The sequence below is a fragment of the Tachyglossus aculeatus genome, chromosome X1, assembly GCF_015852505.1.
Source record: "Tachyglossus aculeatus isolate mTacAcu1 chromosome X1, mTacAcu1.pri, whole genome shotgun sequence".
NCBI lineage: Eukaryota > Metazoa > Chordata > Mammalia > Monotremata > Tachyglossidae > Tachyglossus > Tachyglossus aculeatus.
In genome coordinates, this window is record NC_052101.1 from 109049902 (window position 1) to 109072845 (window position 22944).

Below are 22944 nucleotides of genomic sequence, written 5' to 3' on the forward strand. Positions count from 1 at the left end.
CCATACTTTGCCACTGACTCAATCTCAAAATTGCTGCTGGTCCCCTGGCAGGTAGCTACTAGGGTGGCCAATCATTTGGCTCTTTACCAAAATTTCCAGTTTCCAGCTGGCCTACCCCTGCCCGGTTCAAGTAGAAGCCAGTTGCTTTTATGCCTGGTTTCCTATTCTCAGTGTCAAGCTTCCCTCTGCTATGGCTCCTACTATTGACCGCCATAGCTCACAAGTTCCCCAGATTTCACAATGACCTTGGGCGGGGGCGGGGGGGGGGGGGTTACGCAAAGGGTCTGTAGCAAATGTAAGGTTCAGCTGTCCCCCAAGAGAAATTTGCATTCTTCCAGCAATCCTCTAGACTATAAGCCCCCTCTACATCGTAAGCTCATTGTGGGCAGGGAACATGTTTACCAACTCTGTTATACTGTACTCTCCCAAGTGCTTACAACAGTGCTCTGTACACATTAAGCACTCAATAAATACAACTGATCGAATCTGCGAGGTCACCATGTTACACTACATAACGTGGGATGGTGTGTGCATCACCTCGTCCAGTGTACAAAAGGGCCGATGGCCACGCTAGTACCGATTGTGTGTTGCCCACTGGTGATCAATCAAATTGATGGTATTTATTGGACAAGCTCTTGCTGTTTGTTGAGCACTGTACTAGGCGATTGGAAAAGTATAATACAATAAAGTTGGTAGACTCATTCCCCGCCCATTAAGAGCTTATAGAGTAGAGGGTTCCCGGTCGGCTGGACTTGGGGCACATCTGGACTGGAGACAGCCTCACAACCACACAAAAGCAGCTTTTCTGGTTTCCTCATCACCCTGACCTTCTGATAGCTAGAGTATACTAGAAGGCAAATAGAATTTGGTTTAGCGATTTTCAAAAGAAATCAAAGCAGCTCCCACTCTTCTCTTTCCCCAAGTCCACCTTTTAACTGTTCCTTGCTAACAAGCCCTCCTATATCCAACCCACTGCACACACCTTTTCCCCTACACAGAAGTTCCTCCCCACTCAAATCCACATCCCATTCCTTTTCCAAAGCCCTTCTAAAGAGCCACCTTCTCCAGTAGGCATTTTCTAGCTAATCCCCACCTCACTGGGTAAGTCAATCCAACAGTCACCCTTAGCCCTGGTACATAGATTGGATTATCTCCCATTTATAATATTTTTCCCTGACTTACTTTTATTAGATGTTTCTGTATTTTACTTGGGTTTCTATTGTACGTGTACAATTTGCAACTACCTGTCCCCCATCATTATATTATAAGCTCCACAAGGACAAGAGTAGTATCTCCTATTTTTACTCTATGGTTCCTAGCATGAAGTGCAGTGCTCTGCAGACAGTAGGCAATCAGTAAATACTGGACTAAATGAAGTAGTGATGCATGAACTGGGGTCCCCTATGCCAGCTCACTCAGGAAAGAGAGTGCTTTCTAGAAGGCACCAGAGAGGCAGTGGGCTCTTTAAGTCCTATCTTTGAGGTTCACGTAGGCCCCAATCTCAGCTGCTCCTCCCTGGCCCCCATGAGTGTCTTGCTTCTGATTTCACTGGTGTTAGCCCCCTCCTCAAGAATGAGGGGCAGCAATCCACTCTGGGCAGTAAGAACCCCTTCCAGGGAAACAGAGACCCTTGGACACATTGCTCTGCAGCTCTAAGTTACTGAGTCAGAGACAACAACAGATCCTTCCATCATCATCTCCTAGGACTACCCACTTAAACCACCCAGAGAACCATGCACTTCTCAAACTAGGCTGAAGCAATTGGCCTAGTTTTTTTTAATGGAATTTATTAAGCGCTTACTATGTGCAAAGCACTGTTCTAAGTGCTGGGGAGGTTACAAGGTGATCAGGTTGTCCCACAGGGGGCTCACAGTCTTAATCCCCATTTTACAGATGAGGTAACTGAGGCACAGAGAAGTTAAGTGACTTGCCCAAAGTCACACAGCTGACAATTGGTGGAGCCGGGATTTGAACCATGACCTCTCTGACTCCAAAGCTCGGGCTCTTTCCACTGAGCCGTGCTGCTTCTAGTTGTTTCAATTTCCATGAAATAAGGACTAAATAGAACAGAGATGGCATTTGAGATAATTAACGGCTTTGGAGAAAGAAAACGTAACCGCTCCATACTCATTTTCTGTTTCAAGGAGAATGTGTTGTCTTTATATTAATTCCTGTCCCCACCTTCTAGACTCTAAGCATGCTGTGGGTAGGGAATGTGTCTGCCAATTCTGTTGCACTGTACTCTCCCAAGCGCTTAGTACAGTGCTCTGCACACGGTAAGTGTTCAATTGATATTACTGATTGATTTAGCAAGCCCATAAACAAATTAGAAATTGAAACAAATTAGAAGCAAGGATGGCCATTGAGGCCCCAACCCACTGACTCCTGTGGGTAATTACTGGAGCTGCCTTCTTGCTGGAAATCAATGCTCACATTACTTTATCCACTCACTACCCCCAATGTCTCAAGTTTATTAATGTGGAAAAAAGTAGGTCTACCCAAATCTTCTGTTCACTCTTCAGATTACAAAAGTTAATACTCTGTTCTTTGGTCTCTGAGCTCCTTACCACTTCTCACTGTCAACTTCATTTGTCCTTTCTCTGGACTGGAGATGATAACAGTCCTATTGGGAACTAGAGAAATGAGATCAAGGGCAGAGTGAAGAGCCTAGACTACTAGCGGGAGGATTTAATAAATCAGGATAAACCACCAGGAAAATCAAACATGATTTAGGGTTTGAGGACACCAAGACTAAATATATGTTTAGTTTGGTAAAGGACAATTAAGGGCAAGAGTAGAAAGCAGTGGAGCTTACAAAGACCTGAAATCATCAGTAAGGGAAAGACATCTATAACCCTGTAGCACACCCTAAAACTGTCATGTGCAAAGTAAGCCCATCAGACCTTTTAATTTAGCCCCTGGAGCCAAGCCGAACAGGAATAGAGAAGCAGCACTGCTTAGTGGAAAGGGCACAGGCCTGGGAGTCAGAGAACCTGGGTTCTAATCCCAGCTCTGCCAAGTGTCTGTCATGTGGCCTTGGGCAAGTTGATTCACTTCTCTGTGTCTGTCATGTCACATGGCTCAGTGGAAAGAGCACGGGCTTTGGAGTCGGAGGTCATGGGTTCGAATCCCGGCTCCGCCACTTGTCAGCTGTGTGACTTTGGGCAAGTCACTTCACTTCTCTGGGCCTCAGTTACCTCATCTGTAAAATGGGGATTAAGACTGTGAGCCCCCCGTGGGACAACCTGATCACTTTGTAACCTCCCCAGAGCTTAGAACAGTGCTTTGCACATAGGAAGCGTTTAATAAATGTTAATATTATTATTATTATCTGTAAAATGGGGGTTAAATCCTACTCCCTCCTAGACTCTGAGCTCCATGTGGGACAGGGACTGTGTCCAACCTAATTAACTTGTATCTACTCCAAAGCTTAGAACAGTTCTTGGAACATAGTAAGGAGTACCATAATTAATTGATTTGATTGATGATTTCAAGGCATGGCCCCTCCCCACCTCAGTTTTTCCCACCATTCCTAATACAGAAGCTTTACTCCCTCCAGGAACACAGAACAGGCAAAGATATTATTTAGCCCTAATCTCGTGTCAGGAGACCAAGGCCAAAAACTTTTGCCCACTTCTGCTGCCTCACTAAGTCAGAAGCTCCATAAGAGCAGAGATCGTGTCGTCTAATTCTATTACACCCTCCCAAGTGCTTCGAACAGTGCTCTGCATACAGTATGTGCTCAATAAATACTATCAACAGATGAACTGATTATACAACCCTCCTCTAGACTGCAAGCGTATTGTGAGCAGGGACAGTGTCTACCAACTCTGTTAAATTATAATAATAATTATAATAATAATAATTACGGTATTTGTTAAGCACTTACTGTGTGCCAGGCACTGTACTAAGCATTGGGGTGGATACAAGCAAATTGGGCTGGACATAGTCCCTGTCCCATGTGGGGCTCACAGTCTCAATGCAAGCCCACTTTGGGCAGGGAATGTCTCTCTTGCTGAACTGTACTTTCCAAGTGCTTAGTACAGTGCTCTGCACACAGTAAGTGCTCAATAAATACGACTGAATGCATGAATGAATCCCCATTTTACAGATGAGGTTACTGAGGCACAGGGAAGTTAAGTGACTCACCCAAGGTTACACAGCAGACAAGTGGCGGAGCCAGGATTAGAACCCACAACCTTCTACCAGGCCCATGCTCCATCCACTACACCATGCCGCTTCTCTACTTCTGTACTTTCCCAAGTGCTTAGTACAATGCTCTGCACGCAGGAGGCACTCAAATACAATTGAGTCAGGGAATTTCTATAGGAAAGAGAGCAGCGAAGTGGGGCAATAGATGAATGGCACAGTGAAGCAATATAAGGGGGCTTTTTGTGTTTCTAATAAGAGATAGATTGGAGCATGTTCAAGGGCAGAGGCGAAGGAAGCCACTGGAAAATGAGAAGTCAAAGACGGTCCGAGAGAGGTATTTCAGAGAGGCAGCATGGCCTGATAGAAAGGGTACTGGTAATGGCAGTCAGGAGATTTGGGTTCTGGTCTCAACTCTACCACTTCCCTGCTATGTGACCTTGTGCAACCTGAGAAGTTAAGTGACTTGCCCATCTGTAAAATGGAGATTCAATGCCTGTTTTCTCTACAGCTTTGATTATGATAACCATGTGGGACTGTGCCTGACCTGATTAACTTATATCTACCACAGTACTTGGTACATAATAAGCACTTAACTGCTATAAATTTTAGAAATGCTACAGTGACTAGTGATTATGAGATCCAGTGAGCGTCCAGGTTGCTGTGTGGAAAAAGTGAAGTGGAGAAAGTGGGAGCAGTGCTCTGCACAGAGTAGGAACTTAATACAAATGACTGATGATAATGTTCCTATAAAATAGGTTTTTTTTTTAAATAAGGGAACAGTTTCTGCCTCCAAATTATAATGAGGAAGGAAGCTTGCAAATCTTCCAACAGTTTAATCAATCAATCAATCGTATTTATTGAGTGCTTACTGTGTGCAGAGCACTGTACTAAGCGCTTGGGAAGTACAAGTTGGCAACATATAGAGACAGTCCCTACCCAACAGTGGGCTCACAGTCTAGAAGGGGGAGACAGAAAACAAAACCAAACATATTAACAAAATAAAATAAATAGAATAGATATGTACAAGTAAAATAAATAGAGTAATAAATATGTACAAACATATATACATATATACAGGTGCTGTGGGGAAGGGAAGGAGGTAAGACGGGGGGGATGGAGAGGGGGCCGAGGGGCAGAGGAAGGAGGGGGCTGGAGGAGGTGAGCTCTCAGTAGGGCCTTGAAGGGAGGAAGAGAGCTAGCTTGGCGGATGGGCAGAGGGAGGGCATTCCAGGCCCGGGGGATGACGTGGGCCTGGGGTCGACAGCGGGACAGGCGAGAACGAGGCACGGTGAGGAGATTAGCTGCAGAGGAGCAGAGGGTGCGGGCTGGGCTGTATAAGGAGAGAAGGGAGGTGAGGTAGGAGGGGGTGAGGTGATGGAGAGCCTTGAAGCCGAGGGTGAGGAGTTTCTGCCTGATGAGGAGATTGATTGGTAGCCACTGGAGATTTTTGAGGAGGGGAGTAATATGCCCAGAGCGTTTCTGGACAAAGACAATCCGGGCAGCAACATGAAGTATGGACTGAAGTGGGGAGAGACACGAGGATGGGAGATCAGAGAGAAGGCTGATGCAGTAGTCCAGACAGGATAGGATGAGAGCTTGAATGAGCAGGGTAGCAGTTTGGATGGAGAGGAAAGGGCGGATCTTGGCAATGTTGCGGAGCTGAGACCAGCAGGTTTTGGTGACGGCTTGGATGTGAGGGGTGAACGAGAGAGCGGAGTCGAGGATGACACCAAGGTTGCGGGCTTGTGAGACGGGAAGGATGGTAGTGCCATCAAGAGTGATGGGAAAGTCAGGGAGAGGGCAGGGTTTGGGAGGGAAGACAAGGAGTTCAGTCTTGGACATGTTGAGTTTTAGGTGGCGGGCAGACATCCAGATGGAGATGTCCTGAAGGCAGGAGGAGATGCGAGTGAGTTTAAGAAAGTGCATTGCCACCTAAAGGGAGGAGCAGAAAGATGTGTATACCATATTTCTTTCCATAATTGCCCTAGTTGTTTGCAACCTAAAAACAGGGAAGGGACTATTATGTAGGGAATTAAACAATAAGGAATTAAGGAATTAAGCAATAAGGGGAGCAGGAGGATAAAAGGGAAGAGGAAAAAAGAAAGAACAAAAGGGACACGGAAGAAAAAAGTAAGTGCTCCCAAGTGCTCCATACAATAAGCACCCAGTGAATTACAGTAACACACACACACACCACGCAACCGTCCCCTCCTCCCCCCGCCCCAGCCCCTTTGCCTCTTCCTACCCTGGCAAGTGCAGGAACCTTATTGGCTCCAATCAATTGTATGTACTGAGTGCTTACTGTGTGCAGAGCACTGTACTAAGTTCTTGGGAGAGGACAGTATAACAGAGGTGGTAGACACATTCCCTGTCCTTAACAACCTTACAGTCTAGAGAAGACAGGCATTAATATAAAAAAATTATGGCTATGTACATAAATGCTGTGGGGATGAGGGAATGAATAAAGGGTGTAAATACAAGGGTGACACAGAAGGGAGTGGGAGGAGAGGAAATGAGGGCTTAGTCAGGGAAGGCCTCTTGGAGGACATGTGGCTTTGAATTTGGGGAGAGTGACTGTCTGCCAAATATGAAGAGGGAAGGTGATCCAGGACAGAGAGAGGATGTGGGCAAGATAGACGAGACAGTGAGTAGGTTGGCGTTAGAGGAGCAAAGTGGGTTGGGTTGGAGGAGGAAATCAGAGAGGTAAGGTAGGAGGGGACAAGGTGATTGAGTTCTTTAAAGCCAATGGAAAGGAGTTTCTGTTTGCTACAGAGTGGGTGGGCTGCCACTGGAGGCTCTTGAGAAGCGGGGCAACATGGACTGAATGTTTTTGTAGAAAAATGATCCGGGTAGCTTTGTGAAGTGTGGACTGGAGTAGGGAGAGACAGGAGGCAGGGAGGTCAGCAAGAAGGCTGATACAGTAATCAAAGAGGGATAGGATAAGTGCTTGGATTAATATGGTAACAGTTTCGATGGAAAGGAAAGGGCAGATTTTAGCAATGTTGTGAAGGTTCTACAGGATTTGGTGACAGTGAATATGTGTACTGAACGAGAAAGATGAGTCGAGGATAACACCAAGTTTATGGGCTTGTGAGACAGGAAGAATGGTGGTGCTGTCTACAGTGAAGGGAAAGTCAGTGGGAGGAGAGGGAAGACAAGGAGAACTGCTTTGGACATGTTAAACTTGAGGTGTCTGTGGGACATCCAAATATAGATGTCCTGAAGGCAGGAGGAAATATGAGGCTGCAGAGAAGGCGAGAGATCAGAGCTGGAGATAAAGATTTGGGAATCATCTGCATAAGGATGCTAGTTGATGCCATGGGAGAGAACGAGTTCTCCAAAGGAGTGGGTGTAGATAGAGACTTGAAGGGGACCCTGAACTGAACCTTGACGGACTCCCACAGTTAGGGGCTGGGAGGCAGAGGAGGAGTCTGCGAAAGAGACTGAGAATGAGAGGCCAGAGAGATAGGAGGTGAACCAGGAGAGGACAGTGTCAGTGAAGCCAAGATTGGATAATCTTTCCGGAAGACGTTGGTTGACAATGTCAAAGGTAGCTGAGAGGTCGACGAGGATTAATATTGAGTAGTGTCTGTTGGATTCGGCAAGAAGGAGATCATTTGTGACCTCTGAGGGGGTGGTTTCTGTGGGAAGGGGATGAAAGCCAGATTGGAGGAAGGTCAAGGAGATAATTGGAGGAGAGAAACAGAGGGTGTAGACAACCCATTCAAGGAATTTAGAAAGGAATGGTAGAAGGGAGATGGAGCAGTGGGTGTTCTGACCCTACCTTTCTTCCCTCTCCAGTGTGTGCCACTATTACTGCTGGAAAAAATAGTTTTGAGCTCATTGTGGGTAGGGAATGTGTCTACCAACTCTGTTATACTGTACTCTCCCAAGTGCTTAGTACAGTGCTCTTCACACCATAAGTGCTCAATAAATACAATTGATTGAATTTCCTCTTCAAAAATTGGGGTGGCGGGGTGGATGATTATGAGAGCAAACACTGTATTCATGCAATTTGAAAACGGAACCTCATGACAGAGACAAGCCACTGCACAGAAAACACTCATCATTACCGCTTTTCAAGAAATACCCAAAAGAAACATTTAAGCGCCTTCAAAAAGAAGAACTTAGCTCTCCTAACAAAATCAAAACTCAGCCCTTTTTGCTCCATTTTGAAATAGAGCAATGAGGAATTCCAGAGCAGCTGATCCACTCAAGAGCAAAAAGCTATGTGGGTTACTCCTTAATCCAGCATTTCAGCAATGATTATTCTTTAACCCCGTTTCACTAATGTCAATCAAAAGCTACAGTACTCAAATTTGTGTAGCATTACTGATATTTTAAATTGAATAAATTGAAAGAAACAACCGAACAACTACGGAACATGCTTAAAAACAGTTCAGTTGGTCCCCAAAATCTTGGGTGAAAACCAGAATGGCAACAAAGTTAGGTGGGTTTGGATGCTTCCATAGGAGGGAGGCTAGCTGGACACATTCATTAGTTTTTTTCTCTCTGCCCTGGGTTCTTGGACACTAGCCATTGAGAATTTCACTGCCAGGATATTGCATTCTGTTTATCAAGTACTAATACACACATCTGCCACGGCCGCTAATCCCATACTTTCAAAAGCACCATAATCACACTGCTGCAATATTCCTTTTCAAATTTCCTTTTTCGCGCCTACCATTCAAATGCAAAATGATGTGATTAATCTTCAAAACCAGGGAGATGCTTCTCAAATAACATATATGCAGTCACGGTGTCATTACGTGAGGAGCAGTGCTGATTTTCAGCACGGAAAACTGAAGACATTTGGATGACTGGTTTTACTTAAGTGTCAATCCAGATTTGATTTACTGCAATTAACTGGACTCCCTAAGAATTTGTATTAAAAGGTCCTCGTGAACATTCCACAACTCACCCTTTTTCTCCTCCTTACAAGAGGCAGGAAAGCCAGACTCTTAGATAGGCCCCTTCCCTGGAGTACTCGCTTTCAGTCCTGAAAAGGAGAAATGAACCAATATTAATACCAGTTTTCGGAAAAGAGGTCCAAGCCAAACATTGAGATTAAGGTCATATTTTGCCGGAGACCCTTGGGGTCATGGCTGCCTACCCATGGGCTCAGCAGTTTACCTGAGTAAGCACAGAATCCAGACGAAAGGAAGGAGAGCTGCCGAGACACCAAGAAGAGCAGTCTAAGCCAGAAAGGCACAGGCTCTTGTGAGTTCAGGGAGGACAATGTAGATTTCACCAGGTGGTCACATAAATCAGCAGAAACACAGCCTTACCCCTCCCCCTCACCCACCTGTGCAGCCCTGTAGCTCCAGGAACAGCAATAACATCCAGCAGGTAGAGCGTTGTGTTCGAGCACGTATGTCAGAGACAAGTTTATTACTACTGGCGCTTCTTCTAGCACTTATAGGGAGTGGTGGTTGACGGACAGAGTTCCCTCTGCTAGTCAAGGTCAGCTCAACTTCAAGGAATACAGAGTTTCTTTATATACAGTTGGTACAGCATTCATAGTGATAAGGAGAGTACAATACAGAAACACTTGAGGGGCAGCAGTAAGTCCCATGGGCGTTTTCCCATCCAGCCCTGGACCTGTTTTGTTCTCTAGGTGATCCCATGCTACTGATAAGCAGGGCCAGAGGTCCTGATTAGATCAAAGGAGTAGTTTCATCTTGTCTTCAGGTGATATGCTAAGATATATTGTAATGTGCTTGCCTTGGGTCAATCAAGTAATCAAGCACACCCAGGGGTGGTCAAGCAAGCCTAGAGCTGAAACAGCTTGGAGGGGAAGGTCAGAGAGAGAAGGGGCAACTGTCTACTTGTTTTGTTATCTGTCTCCCCCTTCTAGACTATGAGCCTGTTGTTCGGTAGGGACCGTCTCTATATGCTGCCAACTTGTACTTCCCAAGCGCTTAGTACAGTGCTCTGCACACAGTAAGCGCTCAATAAATGCGATTGAATGAATGAAATGCAAGGCCTTGACCATTGTGCTTCCACGGGCAGGACCACTCTATTTCCTAGGTCCAAATCCACAACGTATTGAACCTGTAGAACCTGTGCCCCAGATTTCTGGCCCATGCAGGATTCTACAGTGGCACTGAACCATGGTCTCAACTACAGGCCTCTCACTGAGGGTCAGAACCAACAGCAGTGTTTTCTTTCAAGCAATCAATCAGTGGTATTTATTGAGCACTTACTGTATGCACAGCACTGTCCTAAGCCCCTGGGAGCGTACAATAGAGTATAGAGACGTTATCCCTACCTATCCATGAGGAGTTTACAATCTGGCAGGGAGACTGACGTGAAAATAAATTACCCATCAAGGACATGACCAACTACAAGGACATAGAAATAAGGGCTGTATGATGAAGAAAATGGAGACTGGCTAGGGAGATGTTTTTTTCTTAGTCTCCTCTGGTATCACGGAAGCAACAAAACCTAGTGGGCTGAAAATTGGGAGCTATGCTTCTGACTCACTCGAACATCAAAAAGTCATAGTGCGCCTCAGAACTCAATTTCTCCACTTGTAAAATGGGCCTCATCGAAAGGGTTGGAAGGACTTTGAAATCTGTGATTTTTTAAGCATCTTTCTTCTAAAGGAATCACTATTCCCCTGTCATGTAAATCCAAGCATGTACCAGCTCCCATGTATGGTATCTCTCCTCAAGCTATACTTCTCTTGGTCTCTCTTGTTTCCTCCCACAGAGCCACCTTGATTTCTCTCACTCATTCTCTCTCTCAGTCTCTAGCTCTCCTACCCTTAGGCCAACCCAAGTCCTTCCAGGGCTCCTGTTCTCATCACTCACCCAAGTTAGGATTTAGCCAGATCACAGAGTAGTGAAAGACAACTGGGTTAAAACAGGGACCTCAATTTTCATTTCACCATAGCCCTTTTCGCCCACCTTACTTGATCAAAAGTCTTCCTTACCTGGCCAAAATATACTTGAAAAGGGGCTTCAGAGTCTCCTAGACATTTATCTTCATCATCTATGGAACTGATTGAGCTTTCTCTTTGTAGAGCACTGTACTAGGCATTTGGGAACATACTTCAGATACAAAAAGGCATACACTGGATTTACCTCCACCAGATTGGGTCAGGGGAAAATCAGTACAGAAACATTTAGTCCATAATCCAGGGGAGAAAACTGAGGTTCAAAGGTAAAAGATGGAATCAACTAAACTAGGTCATCCCTAAATGGCAGTGCTTGCCAGACCCACAGCGGTCTCCCTCAAAAGGCTGTACCAAACGTTCCAGAGATTTTACAATATCCTTCAGCAACACATAGACACTTGCTCCCTAGTCAGGGGTCCTTACACACTCAAGCACAGGGATGGTTCTGCTCAATTTTCCCTCCTATGTACCCACGTTGACATTCTTCTTCTCTACTGACTCCCAAGCACTGAAACCCTAGGAAATGGGGCTGGGAACAGGGTGCCCTACATGTTTCCGGAGCTGCCTCTCCGTGGAAACACACGCACAGAGCCTTGCCGTTTTCCTTAAATGCTCATTGCATCGCAACACCACCAGGTGGCAAGATTGCTAAATAAAGGTGGAAGCAGTGAAACCCGCTCCAGGAAAATTACGCGGCTTCAAGAAATGAACCGAGTAAAGAACTGTAAGATTCTCCTCAAAGTCACACATGAAGTTTCCAGAAAGACCCCCATTGAAAGGCATTCTCTTCCTCCCTTCAAAGCCCTACTGAGAGCTCACCTCCTCCAGGAGGCCTTCCCAGACTGAGTCCCCTCCTTCCTCTCCCCCTCCTTCCCCTCCCCACAGCACCTGTATATATGTGTATATGTTTGTACATATTTATTACTCTATTTATTTTACTTGTACATATTTATTCTATTTTATTTTGTTCATATGTTTTGTTCTCTGTCTCCCCCTTCTAGACTGTGAGCCGCTGTTGGGTAGGGACCGTCTCTATATGTTGCCAACTTGTACTTCCCAAGCGCTTAGTACAGTGCTCTGCACACAGTAAGCACTCAATAAATACAATTGAATGAATTCTACAAAATACCTGTCACTGCACAAACACTTTAGGTTTCTACTTCAGGCATTTTCCCCACAGTTACCTCTCCATCTTCCCTCCCATGGAAGCTCCCTAACACTTTTTTTTATGGTATCTAATAGGGCTTATTAAGTGCCAAGCAGGGTGCTAAGCCCTAGAGTAGATACAAGCTAATCAGGTTGGACATAGTCCCTGCCCCACATGAGGCTCAAAGTCTTCATCTCCATTCTACAGATGAGGTAGCTGAGGCACAGAGAAGTTAAGTGACTTGCCTAAGGTCACACAGCAGACAAGTGATGGATCTGGGATTAGAACTCAGGTCCTTCTGACTCCCAGGCCCATTCTCTATCCACTAGAACACACTCCTTCCCTTCCACTCTACGGGATTCTTTACAAGCAGGGTCACCTCTGGAAAAAGTCCAGGACACATTACTCATCTCAAAATTCTCCAGTGGCTCCCCATTCCATTCATTCGTTCATTCAATGAGAAGCAGTGTGGCTTAGTGGAAAGAGTATGGGCTTAGGAGTCAGAAGTCATGGGTTCTAATCCCCCCTCTGCCACGTGTCAGCTGTGTGACTTTAGGCAAGTCAGTTCACTTCTCTGTGGCTCTGTTACCTCATCTGGAAAATGGGGAATAAGACTGAGCCCCACGTGGGACATGCTGATTACCTTGTATCTACCCCAGGGCTTAAAACAGTGCTTGGCACATAGTAAGCGCTTAACAAAAACCATCATTATTATTATTATTTATTGAGCACTTACTGTTTAAAGAACACTGTACTAAGCACTTGGAAGAGTACAATACAACATACACATTCCCTGCCCACAACAAGTTTAGAGTCTAGAGGGGGAGACAGACATTAATATAAATACATAAATTACAGATAATTCCCCAACTATTAGTTTCTTGTCTACCAAGTGTATTGTACTTTCCCAAGCACTTAGTACACCTGAGGGACTGATTAATTGATTCAAGGTTCTCTGCTAGCTGGCTCCCAATCAACTATTTGCTCTCTTCTGCTATACCTCTGCTTAAACTCTTGGCTCACCTCAAACCTGTTCACTATCCCTCATTCCTGATTCTCCAACTTCCTACTCATTGATATGCCTTTCCCTCCACCTGGAATGGCTTCCCTCATTAAACAGTGTTCTTCACCTTCTGAAAAGTCATTTCCTCCAAGAAGGCTTTCCTGATTGAGCGCCCCCCCCCCCCGCCCCAACTTCCTGGTTATGCCAATTCCAACCCCCACCTCACCAATCCCCCTCTCAGGATCACACCTGGAGAGTTTCCAGCATTCTACCAGTCTCGGCTATGGGAGGGAGAATCAAGCAGAGATGTATCCATTTCATTACTAGCTTGGGAAATGGCTAGCGAATGGAAGGCAATCTGCTACAAGTCAAAACTCACCTGTGCTGGGCAGCAGCAGCATGGAAGAGAGTCAAGGGAGGAGACTCAAATTTACAGCGTGGAAGAAGGAAATGGCAAGCCACTTCCATATTTTTATGAACACTCGAAGGATACCGTACTGGAATGACTGCAAATGGAGGTGGGGTGTTCTGGGAAAGATGTGTCAATGGAGTCACTTTGGGTTGGAAATGACTAGAGTTGCTGACTCTACCATAGTTAAACCTAACTCACTAAAGGCAGAGTCTTGGATTTTACATCTTTTTCCATGTCCCCCAAGCATGGCCTAGTGAAAAGAGCACTAGTGAAAAGGCTTAGGAGTCAGAGGAAATGGGTTCTAATCCCAGCTCTGCCACATGTCTGGTTTGTGACTTTGGGCAAGTGAATTCTCTCATCCTATCCTGACTGGATTACTGCACCAACCTCCTCTCTGATCTCCCATCCTCCTGTCTCTACACGGTTCAGTCTATACTTCACTCTGCTGCCCATATTATCTTTGCACAGAAATGCTCTGGGCATGTCACTCTCCTCCTCAAAAATCTCCAGTGGTTGCCTGTCAACCTACGAATCAAGAAAAAACTCCTCACTCTTGGCTTCAAGGCTCTCCATCACTTTGCCCCTCCTACCTCACCTCCCTTCTCTCCATATACAGCCCAGCCCACACCCTCTGTTCCTCTGCCGCTAACCTCTTCACTGTGCCTCGCCGTAGACCCCCGGCCCATGTCCTTTCCCTGGCCTGGAATGCCCTCCCTCCACACATCCACCAACCTAGCTCTCTTCCTCCCTTCGAAGCCCTACTGAGAGCTCACCTCCTCCAGGAGGCCTTCCCAGACTGAGCCCCTTTTTCCTCTCCTCCTCCCCATCACCACCTCCCACCCTACCTCCTTCCCCATCCCACAGCACATATATATATTTGTACAGATTTATTACTCTATTTATTTTACTTGTACATATTTACTATTCTGTTTTGTTAATGATGTGCATATAGCTATAATTCTATTTGTTTTGACGATTTTGACACCTGTCTACATGTTTTGTTTTGTTGTCTGTCTCCTCCTTCTAGACTGTGAGTCCGCTGTTAGGTAGGGACCATCTCTATATGTTGCTGACTTGTACTTCCCAAGCACTTAGTACAGTGCTCTGCACACAGTAAAAGCTCAATAAATACAATTGAATGAATGAATTCACTTTGCTGTGCATCAGTTACCTCATCTGAAAAATGGGGATTAAGACTGAGAGCCCCATGTAGGATAGGGCCTGTATCCACCCTGATTACCTTATATCTATCCCAGAGCTTAAAACAGTCCTTGACACATAGTAAGAACTTAACAGATACCATTATTATTATTATCATCAGTGCTCTGTACACAGTATGTCCTCAAGAAATGTTAACACAGTCTGTTCTTCCACAGTATATGTTTCCACTACATTTTTTGAATAGAACACAATGGCAGAATTAGGGAACATGCTTCCCACATTGCAGTTTTGTCTGGGTGCAATTTAAGACAGTATCAGAAGGACTGGTTGGATGCGTGACCATGGGCTAAACACCACAATGCAAGTGTTCCTTAAAAATAAGTTCTGTAAGAATGCAACCCCCACATTATAAGAGAACTGACTGCACTGATACCAAGCTATTGGAGAGACCTTCCAGGAGCAAGGTTTGTGGGGATTGGTGAAGTCTTGTGTGACATAACAAGGGTGGCAGGATTAGAAGTAGATTAGAGGTGGTGTGGCTGCTTCCCATCCTTAGTCAATCAATCCATCAATTAGCTCAGTGTAGCCTAATAGAGCACAGGCCTGGAAGTCAGAAGGCCTGCTCTGTCAAATGTCTGCTGTGTGATCTTGGATGAGAAATTTAACTTCTCTGTGCCTCAGTTACCTCATCTGTAAAATGCAGATTAAGACTGAGAGCCCAGTGTGGGACAGAAACTGTGTCCAACCCAATCACCTTGTATCTGCTCCAGTGCTTAGTAGGGTGCCTGGCACATAGTATTATTATTATTATTATTGTGCCATCGAGTCATTTCCGATTCATAGTGACTCCATGGATATACTTTCTCCAGAATGTCCTGTCCTCTACCATAATCTGCCATAATCTGCAACCTAACAGTTCTTCCGTTATTGTTATTATGGTCTCTATCCATCTAGCTGCTGGTCTGCCTCTTCCACGTTTTCCCTAGACTTTTCCTAGCATTAGTGTCTTCTCCAGAGAATTAGTCCTCCTAATTATATGTCCAAAATATGCTAATCTAAATCGAGTCATTTGGCCTTCCAAGGACCACTTCGGCTTAATTTGTTCCAAAATCCATTTGTTTGTTTTTTGGGCAGTCCATGGTATTAGCAAAAGCCTTCTCCAATAGACACACAGTAAGCACTTAAATACCACAATTATTATTATTGCTATTGTTATTGAGCACTCACTGTATGCTCATATTAAATATGAGACATATTAAAATAAATTACAGATCCCGCAAAATTGGGCAACTTCCCCCACAGGCTGCAGGACAAATGATCAGCAATCCTCAGGGGTAGTTCAGTTCTACATAAAGCTTACCCAGAAACTGGAGAAAATAGAAAATTGAGGTCTGAGGTGGAGAAGGACGAGTAGAAGATAGTGGATTGAGAAAATGTTACTTTGAGACCCAACTATGCAATCACCCTTGTCTGTTGCTCTTTCTTGAAACATTGTTTCTCTAGACCTCAGGTTGAATAAAAAATTCAGTGAAGTAAGAGAACAAAAAGAGGAGTGTACGTGACATTTTCTCCTGCCCTGTGTCTCTCCCTCCCCCACGCCCCCACCCAGGGGGGACGAGGGGTAGAATCCATCCATTTTCTGCAGGAGCCAAGTGGGAGATGCTGGGAATCCCCCTCCATTTAGCACCTAGAAGGGGCATCCAGATCGAGCCACTTCCCAAACTCACAGCTCATTAACTTTTCCGGGATCTCCTCTGAGCTGAGAAGTGGAGCTGCTGGTTTTAACCTTGCAGCTCTCACACATTTTGTGGGTCAGTTCTGTCCTTAGGGGTGGGTGTGTTTCCCTTTCATATAGCCCTGCAAACCAAGGAGCCCTTTCAGGATTTTCTGTCACCACACTGCTGGGACAGCAGAAAGGTCAAACTCAAGATCCCTAAATGGATCCTCCCTCCCTCCCAGACTCCCCACATTGATGTGCCCTGGGTTTCTTCCCATCGGGATTTGGCACTTCCCTCTACAAAGAGAGAAACAACCAGAGGGATTTTGTGTCCATATGCTCTGATTCAAGCTCCAGTGAAAGGCATCAAAGGAAAGACGTTAGGTCCCTCGAGCTCCTAACCCATCAATGCGGGCACTAGCCACAGGGGGTGACTTTTGTCACAGAGGAGATGTGTTTCTCTTGGGATGGTGTGGCAATCCACACTTGCTGGCCTGTCTGTCTCCCTGTATCCTGTCAGTTGCTAACACACTTTAATCCTGAGGGGTTAAAAAAAAAAACCTCCTTCTTCTGTTTGCTTTGAATGGAAGCCAAGCTGAAAAAAATTGAGATTTATGACCAAACAAAAGCCATCCAATGTTCTAGAAATTCTTTTTTAGAAAGCCAGTGAGACGTCCAGCCTTGGAGAGCTGGGGGACAGCCAACTCAGCTCTACCAGCCTCTCCCTGACTCCCCAGATAGTTCTGTCAGTGCTTTCCACAAAGTAGGTGCCCTATAAATAGCACTGATTGATTCTCTCCCTCACCCTTCCTCACCATACCACCCCAGGATCTGCTTTCTACCCCAATCTTCCTTTGATTATCCCAGGGAGTGGCAGAAGGGATGTCGATTGGTCCAAAACTCCTGAAACATGAGCAAGAGTCTCTGTTAACCAACCAACATTCTTGCTGCAGTAACAGAAATGGCATTTATGGAGCACCTACTGAGTACAATGAAAGCATGAGATTTGTTCCTGACTACAAGGAGCTTTCACTATCAGGAAAGACAGAAATATTTACAAGCAGTGGAATCAGAATTAACAAAATTGAATGTTCAAACATACATAGATGTGCAAATACTGAGAATGGGAATTAGAAAGTATGTAAGTACAAGAGAATCAATCAAGGAGGGGTATTTACTGAGCACTACTAAGCACAGAGCACTGTACTATGTCCTTGGAAGAGTACAATACAACAGAATTAGCAGACACGTTCCCTGCCTGTAATGATCTTACAGTCTAGGTGGGGAGGGAGACATTAGTATGAATAAATAACATAAATTAAGATGTGAGGTTGGGGGAGGGGTGCATATCAAATGTCCAAAGGTCACAGATCCAAGTGCAAGAGAAAGGCATGTTGGAAGCGGTAGGATTTTAGGAGAGTTCTGAAGGTGGAGGGTTGAAGTCTGGAGGATTTATTTGAGGGACGAAGTTCAGATTCTGAGAGCTGGAGGTGGTAGGCGTTCAGCTTGGACAAAGCAAAGAGTGCAAACACAGAAGTAGCAGGTGAGAAGGGCTTATAAATACGGTGGAGAGCCTTTTAGGTGAAGACCCTTTGCTTGTTGTGAAGGGAAATGGGCAAGCATTGGAGGACTTTGAGGAAAGGGGAGTTTTCTTCTGAGCAGCGGTATGGTCTGAATGGAAGCTAAGCTAGAGTCAGGGAGACCAGCAGCATTTACTGGGGACTTTCTGAGTGCAAGCTACTATAACTAACCGCTTGGGAGACTGCGGAGATGATCCCTGCCCTCAAGGAGCTTACAGTGTAGCAGGGGAGATAAATGCTAAAATAAATTACAGATATATAAGATATGCACATAAGTGCTTTGGAGATTGTGAGTAGTTTAATCTTTAGGTGGAGCAGAAGGGCTGAAGTGGAAGTTGGGGGATATGTGAATGCCTGAACCAGGGTAGTGGCTGCCTGGGTGGAGAAGAAAGGGCAGATCTGTGGGGTGTAAGCTAGGTGCGGGCAGGAAATGTGTCTGCCAACTCCGACGTATTGTACACACAGTAAGTGCTCAATAAATACCATTGATTGATTTATGAGAGAACAGACTAACAGTGAGGAGTAGGAGATGACACCACAGTGGTCAGCTTAAGTCACAGAAAACAGATTTAAAGGCAGAATGAAGCAGACACAAAATTCAAACAGGGAAAATAAAAGCCCATGCTTCAGGGATGTAATTAAAGAGGAACAGTGACTTTCTGACCCATTGCCTGAGGATGGGGCAATAGCATTACACACCAACTTCAGGACTATGACCCTTCTCCTTCCCCTGTCCCCCCATTTCTACTCCCCACCCCTCCCCAGCTACCGTTTCTGCTCTCTGCGATGGACCTTTTCTCCTTTAATGCAATTTTAGACAGCACTTGAGTATCAATAAAAACCAAAGGTCAAGCCTCCCCCCATGCATGCACAGTAAGAAGCCTATTGGCTTAGCAAGTAATGACTGGGCATTTCTGATGGAGGTAAAATACGTTCTCCCCTGTACCTCAGACTTAGGGATAGTACAAACACTTTCAGTCACTTGGACTTGCTCTCTTTATTCACCTCCCCCTCAGCCCCACAGCACTTATGTACACATCCATAATTTATTTATATTAAGGTCTGTCTCCCCCTCTAGACTGTAAGTTACTTGTGGGCAGGGAACATGTCTACCAACCCTACCAACTTTCCCAAGAACTTACTACAGTGCTCTGCACACAGTAAGTGCTCAATAAATATGACTGATTGATTCAGTCCTAGAGAATGTGGCCAATGGAAGGAGGAGGAGTTACTTCTGGAGTTTGGTCTCAGTTGCTACTTTTCTTAACTCCACTAGTTGAGATTTCTTCTTCAGCTCTGCTAATTTTATCTACTCACCCGCCACCTCAGTCTCTTGGCTACCATCTGAACAAGAGCCACAGATGGGCTTGAAAGAGCTTGGGGAATGGACACCGGTCACTACCACATTGCTAGCCTCATCTCTTTACTCTTGCATCTCACTTTCTTCACCCTGCATCAGTGCAGGTTCTAGGAGGAGGAGGAGTGAAGGCATTTATTGAGCTCCTGGTGGCTGAAATGTACTGTACCAAGTTTTTGAGAATGTACAACAGAAGCATAAGATACATTCCCTCCCCATAAGAATCTTACCCTCTAATGGGAGAGACCAATATGAAAATATAAACAAGTATGGTAATGAGAATAAATTCCACTTCCTCCCCTCCAATTCTCTCCTTGACCCCCTACAATCTGGTTTATGCTCCCTACACTCCACAGAAACTCTAAGGTCACCAGTGACCTTCTTCTTCCCAAGTGCAACAGCCTCTACTCCATCCTAATCCCCCAAAACCCCTCAGTGGCCTTCAGCACTGTGGACCGCCCACTTTGGGAAACATGATCTAACCTTGGCTTCACTGACATTGTCCTCCCTTATTTCTCCTCCCAGCTCTCTGGCCACTCCTCAGTCTCTTTCGCAGGCTTCTCCTCTGCCTCCCACACCCCGAGGGGGTCTTTCAAGGTTCAGTTTTGGGTCCCCTTCTATTCTCCATATATACCCACTCCCTTGGAGAACTCATTCACTAGTGGAAAGAGCACGGGCCTGGGAGTCAGATGGACCTGGGTTCTAATTCTAATCCTAATATTCCTCGATTTCTCAGCTGCCTTTGACACTGTGGAGCATCTCCTTCTCCTCAATACGGTATCCAAAGTTGGCTTCAATGCCTCCGTCCTCTCCTGGTTCTCCTCTTATCTCTCTGGCCATTCATTCTCAGTCTCCTTTGTGGGCTCGTCCTCCCCCTCCCATCCCCTAACTGTAGGGGTACCTCAAGGTTCAGTTCTTGGTCCCCTTCTATTCTCCATCTACACTCATTCCCTTGGAGAACTCATTCGTTCCCATGGCTTCAACTACCATCTCAATGCAGATGACCCCCAAATCTACATCTCCTCCCCTGCTCCCATCTCCTCCTGCCTTCATGACATCTCTACTTGGATGTCCTCCTGCCACCTCAAACTCAACATTCCAAGACAGAGCTCCTTAACTTCCCTCCCAAACCCTGTCCTCTCCCAAACACTCCCATCCCCGTAGACGGCACAACCATCCTTTCCATCTCACAAGCTTGCAACCTTGATATCATCCTTGACTCCACTCTCTTATTCAACTCACATATCCAATCCATCACCAAATCCCGTCGGTCTCACCTTCACAACATTGCCAAGATCCTCCCTTTCCTCTCCATCCAAACCCCTACCATGGGAGTACAGTCACTGATCCTATCCCGCCTGGATTACTTCATCAGCCTCCTTGCTGACCTCCCAACCTCCTGCCTCTCCTCACTTCAGTCCATACTTCACTCTGCTGCTTGGATTATCTTTCTATAGAAACGTTCAGGGCACATCAGCCCCCTACTCGAAAATCTCCAGTGGTTTCCTATCCACCCCTGTACCAAACAAAACTCCTCACTATTGGCTTTAAAGCTCTCCATCACCTTGACCCCTCCTACTTCACACCTTCCTCCTCTCCTTCTACATCCCAGCCCACACACTCCGCTCCTCTGGTACTAACCTTCTCTTTGTGCTTCGATCTCACCTGTCTCGCCGCCGACCCCTGGCCCACATCCTACCTCTGACCTGGAATGCCCACCCCATCAAATCCACCAATCACTCTTCCCCCCTTCAAAGCCCTACTGAAGGTGCACCTCCTCCAAGAGGCCTTCCCAGACTAAGCCCCGCTTCTCCTCATCTCCCCTTCCCTTCCATGTCACCACTACTCGCTCCCTTTGCTCTTCCCCCCCCTCCCTGCCCCACAGCACTTATGTGTATATATGTATAAATAACTCCATTTATAGTGATGCTTGTTTACTTGTATTGATGTTTGTCCCCCCCACCCCCAAGACTGTGAGCCCGCTGTGGGCAGGGATTGCCTCTATTGCTGTACTGTACTTTCCAAGAGCTTACTACAGTGCTCTGAACACCATAAGTGCTCAATAAATACGATTGAATGAATGAATGAATGAATAATCTTGGCTCCACAATGTGTCTGCTGTGTGACCTTGGGTAACTCACTAAAGTTACCTCATCTGTAAAATGGGATGTGTGAGGCCCATTTGGGACAGGGACTGTGTCTGACCTGTTTAACTTGTATCTACCCCAGTGCTTAGAACAGTGTGCTTGGCACAGAGTAAGCACTAAACAAATACCGTAATTATTATTATTATTATTTGCTCCCATGGCTTCAACTACTATGTGGATGGTTCCCAAATTTTCTTCTCCAGCCATGATCTCTCTCCTTCTCTAAAGTCTTGCCTTCAGGACATCTCTACTTGGATTTCCCACTGACACCTCAAACTTAGCATGTCCAAAACAGAGCTCCTCATCTTCCCACCAAAGCCCTGTTCTCCCCATCACTGAGAAGCAGCATGGCCTAATAAAAAAGACCCAGGCCTGGAAGTCAGATGATCTAGGTCCTAATCTTGGTTCCACCATGTACCTGCTGTGTGAACTTGGGTATTTCACTTAAATTCTCTGTGCCTCAGTTTCCTCATCTGCCAAATAGGGATGCAATACCCATTCTTCCTTCTCCTGAGACTGTGAACCCCATGAGGAACCTGATTATCTTGTATCTACCCCAGCACTTAGTACAGTACTTGGCACATAGAAAAGACTTAAGTACCACAATAATAATAATTCATTATCATTATTATTATGCAAAACTTCCATCCTCCCTGTCTCACAAGTCTATATCCTTGGCATTATCCTCATCTCCCGCATTCAACCTGCACATTCAGTCTGTCACCAAATCCTGTCAATTCTACCTTCACAACATTTCTAGAATCCTCTCCTTCCTCTTCATCCAAACTGCCACCACTTTGATCCAAGCACTTATCCTATCTCACCATGACTGCTGCATCAACCTCCTCACACAATTCCTGGCCCACTGCTCTATCCTCTCCAGTCCGTGCTTCATTCTGCAGGCCAGAAGATCCTTCTAAAAAATCATCTGAGCACTTCTCCCAACTCCTCAAAAGAACCTCCAATGGTTGCCCATCCATCTCCAACAGCAAACAAAAACTCCTCACTATGGGCTTTATAGCACTCAATCAATCAATCAATCGTATTTATTGAGCGCTTACTGTGTGCAGAGCACTGTACTACTAGCACTCCTACTCCCCGACTCGATTATAAATGCAAGGGGTGAGCTGGAGATTAGTGGGTTTAGAGGTCTGCTAGGTAAGATGGGAAGGGTTGATGGAGAGCCTCCAAGCCAACTGTGAGGTGATTTTGCCACCATTTCCCGTCCCCAACTCCCAGCCCCTTGTTTTCCCTGGAGTGGTTTTCCAGTCCATTTAGGGCCACTGGCATCTCCCTGGTCAGATGCTCTATCCTCAACTCCCCTTAATAAGTACCTGAACTACTATGGCCGACACTAGGTGTGTGAA

General features: G+C 45.6%; 1 protein-coding gene and 1 non-coding gene across 8 annotated transcripts in view; one reads left to right on the forward strand and one right to left on the reverse strand.

Moving 5' to 3' along the window:
- ATP2B2 (ATPase plasma membrane Ca2+ transporting 2) overlaps window positions 1-22944 on the reverse strand; it is a 587231-nt gene that overhangs the window by 352818 nt on the left and 211469 nt on the right. For all 7 annotated transcript variants that reach the window (XM_038740359.1, XM_038740349.1, XM_038740351.1 and 4 more), the window contains one exon: window positions 9074-9151. The gene's annotated coding sequence lies outside the window, so the exon portion shown is untranslated. The remainder of the gene's footprint in view (window positions 1-9073; window positions 9152-22944) is intronic.
- Window positions 13435-13572, forward strand: LOC119920422. Its single transcript, XR_005448168.1, has one exon. It is a non-coding gene; the product is annotated as a small nucleolar RNA SNORA7 (small nucleolar RNA).